Source organism: Cyprinus carpio, unplaced genomic scaffold (assembly GCF_018340385.1).
Source record: "Cyprinus carpio isolate SPL01 unplaced genomic scaffold, ASM1834038v1 S000001123, whole genome shotgun sequence".
NCBI classification, from domain to species: domain Eukaryota; kingdom Metazoa; phylum Chordata; class Actinopteri; order Cypriniformes; family Cyprinidae; genus Cyprinus; species Cyprinus carpio.
Window position 1 is genome coordinate 1 of NW_024873844.1, and position 5786 is coordinate 5786.

Below are 5786 nucleotides of genomic sequence, written 5' to 3' on the forward strand. Positions count from 1 at the left end.
AAGCGATGTACAGGCGCAGCTGCTGACCATGAGGAAGCGGTGGACCCACCTTGCCGATGGTTACCGGAGTACCGCTCTGAAGGTGGCTTAGCCTTGTCTTTTTTTTTCAAAAAAGAGGGGGCAGTGGAAAGTGGTGGCAGCGAAGGGTCGATGAAGGGGGTCTACCGGAAAACTTTGGATCGCCACGTGCTGATGTCTTTTCATCTGGATTCTCTTCAGTACGTTCTAAACAGATGAGGCGCTGAAGAAGTTCTGGCGCTGAACGGGGGCGTGGCCTTGTCCTTTTATCAAAAGAAGAGGTGGCGGTAAGAGGCGGTGGTGACAGCGAAGGGGGCCAGCAGGGGTGTCCTATCATGGATCCTCTTCTCACATTCTACAAATGAACGTTGCAGTTTCTCTGGCGCTTTTGCGGTGCGTCAAATACGCATGTGACCCGTCTCCCTCTCCCTGCTCTCAAGCTCCGAGTCTGGCGATGGCCATGTAGTTCTCTCTGGATTCATCCCATGGCGCGGTGGCGTATGGAGGCGGGCCGCAGCTGAGCAGCCTCTCGAGACAAAGGAATCGGTGAGTGATTTTACACAAAACGCTCCTTCGCTAGGACCGGTGTCTATCACCAGACGCGGCGATAGAGTAGAGGCACAAATCTCGCATACAAAAAAGATGAGCGCGCTATCCAAAACGGATTTGGTGTCCTCCTTTCGCAGGGCCATGCGAATCTTCTCTGTATCGTCCAATTTTATTAATGTTGCCCCTATAGCGCCAAAGATGCGCCCGCTCGGGTATGGTGTACCCCTCTGGCCGCGCGCCTCTCAGAGGTGGTAGGCCCTGACCTCTCCCACTTCGCATGCGTCCATATCGGTTCTGGGGCTGGACGCACCCGATGTTGCACCGTTCACCGGTTCGGGACAGGGGGACAACGGTAGCGCCTCGGTGCACATGTGCCAATTTCCAGCGTGTCAGGAGCTCTGCTGAACATAGAAAAGCGGTGGACGACTTGGCCGATGGTACCCGAGTACTGCCTGAGTGGCTTGGCTTGTCCTTTTTTTTTCAAAAGAGGTGGCCAGTGAAGAAGTGGTGGGCCACGAAAAGGTTCAGGATGAAGGGGGTCCTTACGCCGGACGGAACTTTGGATCTCTCCAACGTGCTGATGTCGTGTCATTGATTCTCTTCATTATACTTTCCTCTCAGAGAGCGCTGAAGTTCTGGCGCTGAGGGGTGGTCGTGGCCTTGTCCTGTTATCGAAAGAAGAGGTGGCGGTAAAGAAGTGGTGGGCGCGAAGGTCCAGGACGACGGGCGTCTTACCAGACTCACTTGTCACTCCACAAATGGTGTCCTGGTCCCTGATCCTCTCTCTCCACATTCTACAATGGCGTTGAAGTTCTCGTGGCCTCAGTTTCGGAGTTGTCAAATACGCAGGGACTCCAGGTCTCCTCTCCCTGCTCTCAGCTCCGAGTCTGAACGATTGCCATGTAGTTCTCATTTTTCACATGGGTGTGATGCGCTGGCCGCACTGAGCTCTCTCGCAGAGTAGGCGGCGAGGGGGGGGCTGAGTGATTTTACAACAAAACGCGCCTTCGCTGAACCTGTGGCTATTCCACACACAGACGAGGGTGATAGAGTAGAGATCACAGAATATCCATCAAAACAGAGAGCGTTCACTGGATTTGCGTGTCTCCTTTCGCAGGGCCATGCTAATCTTCTCTGTATGATCCAATTGTAGTAATATGTGCCGCCGTAGCAAACACAAGAGATGCGTCCCGCTCGAGGTAGTGTCCTCGGGCCGCTTCGAGCCCTCTCAGAGGTGGTGGGCCCATTGAGCCCTCTCACCACTTCGCATGCCTTACCATTCTTTTCTGAGGCTGATACGCACCCTGACCTGTTTGGCAATCGTTCCCATTTCGGTGCCAGGGACGTCCGCCTCGTGTTGCACATGTGCCAGATTTCACAGCGATGTACAGGAGCATCTTGCTGAACATGAGACGCGGGTGTACTCACTTGCCGATGTACCGGAGTACTGCGCTGAAGGGCTTTGCCTTGTTCCTTTTTTTTTCAAAAAAGAGAGTGCAGTGAAAGGTGGGCTCGTGAAGGTCAGTGGGTCGTACCGAATAACTTTGGAATCTCCACGTGCTGATGTCGTGTCTTGTTCTCTTCTTATTTCTCAGATGAGCGCTGAATTCTGGCGCTGAAGGGGCGTGGCACTTGATCCTTTTATCGAAAGAAATAGGTTGTAACGAGTGGTTGCACGAAGGGGCAGGACGAGTGCGTCTTAACCGGACGCACTTTGCTCTCCACACGCGGTAGCCTTCATTGGAAAACCTCTTCTCACATTCTACACATGAGCGTTGCAATTTTTCTCTGGCTCATTTTCGCGTTCGTCCAAATACGCAGGTGACACAGGTCTCCTCTCCCTGCTCTCTTTCAGCCCGAAGCCTGATCTGCAGCTCATCCCTTGCTGTATTTTCTCATGAGTTCATCACATGGTGATGGCATGGGGGGGTTTCGCAGCTGAGCAATCTCTCAGACAAAGGAGGCGTGAGTGATTTTACAACAAAACGCTCCTTCGTGAGACCTGTGTCCTATTCCCAACGGAGGGGCTGATAGAGTAGAGAGCCAAATTCGCAATCAAAAATGGAGGCTCTACATCCGGATTTGCGTGTCATCCCTTTACGCGGGGCCGTGCTAATCTTCTCTGTTCGATCCAATTTTAGTTCTATATCCGCCGTACAGACACACGAGAGGCGTCCCGCTCCGGGTATGTGTACCCCCTCGGGGTCCGCGCGGCCCTCTCAAGGTGGTGGTAGGGCCCAGTGAGCCATCTCACCACTTCGCATGGCCGTACCATTCGGTTCTGGAGGCTCGATCTATTCCCGACTTCGATGCATCGTTCACCCAGTTCGCGGACAGGGGATCTGTAGCGCCTCATATTGCACACATGTTCCAGATTTCACAGCGATGTTACAGGAGCATCGGCTGAAACATGAGAACGCGGAGTGGACGCACTTGCTTGCGATGGTACCAGGGAGTACCGCGCTGAGGGGTGCTTGGCCTTGTCCCTTTTTTTTTTTCAAAAAAGAGGTGGCAGTGAAGAAGTGGTGGGCAGCGAAGGGTCAGGAGATGAAGGGGTCTTACCGGACTAACTTTTTGATCTCCACGTGCTGATGTCTTTGTCATGATGATTTCTCTTCTTACTTTTCTACATATGAGCTCTGAAGTTCTGGCGCTGAAGGGGGCGTGGCCTTGGGTGTTGGGTCACTTTTATCGAGAAAGAGGTGGCCCGGTACAAGAAGTTGTGTTGGCAGCGAATTTGTCCGAAAAGGAGATAAGACGGGATGTCTATCGATGTGGAGTCCTCTTCTCACTATCTTACAAAATAGAAGCTATTAGAAGGGTATCTCTCTGTTCTCATTTCGTAGTGAATGTCAATAACTGAGGACAGGGGGGTGGAAGGATAATGAAGAACAAGAGGCAGCGAGTGGGCGGGGAAGCCAACGCCAACTAAGAATCACAGGACACCCATGTCGCCTCCCCAGGAAGTACCCTCCTCTCCACACATCCCTTATCTTCCACCATACGAGGGGCTGATAGAGTTAGAGTAGCACAAATATCGCAATCAAAAAAAGATGGACGCTTCACTGATTGCTGTCATCCTTTTCGGCAGGGAGCCATCTAATCTCCTGTATCGATACAATTTTAGTAATGTGACGCCGGAGCAACAGCGAATAGATTCCGTCCCGCTCGAGGTATGTGTACCCCTCGTGCCGCGCGAGGTCCCTCTCAGGGTGGTAGGGCCCGTGAGCCATCTCACCACTGTCCGCATGCCGTAAACCGATGTCGGTTTCTGAGGCCGGACGCACCTGGACTGTTTCATCGTTTCACCGAGTTTCTGGACGGGGACGGTAGCGCCTCGTTTGCACATTTGCCATATTTCACAGCGTGTAAGGAGCATCTGCTGAACATTAGAAGGCGGTGACGCACTTGCCGATGGTACCGGAGTACTGGCGCTGAGGGGGGCTTGGCCTTGTTCCTTTTTTTTTCAAAAAGCAGTGGCAGTGAAGACGTGTTGGGCAGCGAAGGTCTGATGAAGGGTCTTACCGGATGAACTTTGGATCTCCACGTGCTGATGTCTTGTCATGGATTCTCTTCTTACTTTCTACAGATGAGCGCTGAAGTTCTGGCGCTGAAGGGGGTTTGGCGTTTTAATTTTGGTAAGAAGAGGTGGCGGTAAAGAGTTGGGCAGCGAAGGGGCCAGGACGGTGTCCATCATGGATCCCTCTTTCTCACATTCTGCAAATGAGCGTTGAAGTGTCTCTGGCTCATTTTCGAGTTGTCAAATCGCAGGTGACCCAGTCTCCTCCTCTCCTCTCAACTGCTCTCAAGCTCCGAGTTCTGACTATGGCCATTTAGTTCTCATGATTCATGCACATGGTGTGATGGAGCGGGGCCGCAGCTGAGCTCTATTCGACAAGGAGGCGGTGATGAATGTTTACAACAAAACGCTCCTTCGCTGAGACCCTGGGTCTATTCACCAGACGAGGGGCTGATAGAGTAGAGGAGCACAAATATCGCAATCAAAAAAGATGGAGCGCTTCACGGATTTGCGTGTCATCCTTTCGCAGGGGGCCATGCTAATCTGCCTGGTACATCAGTCATGATGCGTCCAGCCAGGCGAGTAGAACGTCATTGCCAGCATGGTACCGTACACGTATCCATGCTTAGCATGCTATAGCTAGGCTGTGATGCACTCATAGCGCCGGTGTTAGCATGGAATTCTTTCAAAAGAGCGGTGCGACAGTACGAAGAAGTGAGCGTGCTGATACCAGGCGAAGGTCCCATAACTGGGTACGGTCGCGATATCCTCGGATAGAACCTGCTTGGGATCCTATCCACGTGCTAGTATGTCTTGTCATTATGATCTGCTCTATATGAGAACGTGGTTGATCGAGTTATCGCTGGAAATGGAGTACTCTGGCGGCTGAGGGGCGCCTTTGCCTTTGTCGCTTTTTTTATCGCACGCGAAGGAGGTGGGAGGGTGAAGTAGCGGTGGAAAGGAAGGCGTGGTTGGGGGGAGATCAGGGCCGAATCAGGTTCCCAGGTGGGGACCCTCCACAGATTCTCTTCGTGCTTTGTACAGATATGGCTGGGATTTCTAAGTGGCGCTGAAGAGGCGTGTGTATCCTTTTATCGAAGAAGAGGGTGGCCCATTAAAGTTCCTAGCCAGAGGGTAGCCAGAGCCATCACCCTATCATGGATCCTCCGCTCACATTCTACAAATGATCGTTGAATTCTCTGGCTCATTTTCGAGTTGTCAAATACGCAGGTACCCAGGTCTCCTCTCCCTGCGTCTCAAGCTCGAGTCCTGCCCGTGGCATGTAGTTCTCATGAGTTCTCACATGGTGTGATTGGAGCGGGGCCGCAGCTTAGCATCTCTCAGACAAGGGCGTGAGTGATTTTTAAACAAAACCTCCTGCGCTGAGACCTGTGTCTATTCCACCAACGAGGCTGATAGAGTAGAGGACACAAATATCGCAATCAAAAAGATGGATCGCTTCACGGATTTGCGTGTCATCCTTTCGCAGGGGCCATGCTAATCGTCTCGGTCTGATCCAATTTTTCGTATATGTGGGGCCGTAGCAAACACAGAGATGCCTCCGCTCGAGGTATGTTTACCCCTCGGGCCGCCGCGAGCCCTCTCAGAGGTGGGTAGGGCCCATGAGCCATCTCACAATGTTTTTTTTTGCTTCGCATGCTGTACCATTCGGTTCTGAGGCCGGACGCACCCTGACTGT

The 5786-nt window shown here is 52.5% G+C and overlaps 4 non-coding genes and 1 pseudogene across 4 annotated transcripts; all 5 read right to left on the bottom strand.

Moving 5' to 3' along the window:
• Window positions 1-653: 653 nt before the first annotated feature.
• Window positions 654-763, bottom strand: LOC122143286. Its single transcript, XR_006159090.1, has one exon. It is a non-coding gene; the product is annotated as a U6 spliceosomal RNA (small nuclear RNA).
• An 877-nt stretch (window positions 764-1640) lies between these two features.
• LOC122143285 lies at window positions 1641-1745 on the bottom strand. The gene has a single exon (XR_006159089.1). It is a non-coding gene; the product is annotated as a U6 spliceosomal RNA (small nuclear RNA).
• Window positions 1746-2624: 879 nt separating this feature from the next.
• Window positions 2625-2729, bottom strand: LOC122143284. The gene has a single exon (XR_006159088.1). It is a non-coding gene; the product is annotated as a U6 spliceosomal RNA (small nuclear RNA).
• A 1842-nt stretch (window positions 2730-4571) lies between these two features.
• Window positions 4572-4634, bottom strand: LOC122143287 (annotated as a pseudogene).
• Window positions 4635-5531: 897 nt separating this feature from the next.
• Window positions 5532-5636, bottom strand: LOC122143283. Its single transcript, XR_006159087.1, has one exon. It is a non-coding gene; the product is annotated as a U6 spliceosomal RNA (small nuclear RNA).
• Window positions 5637-5786: the final 150 nt, after the last annotated feature.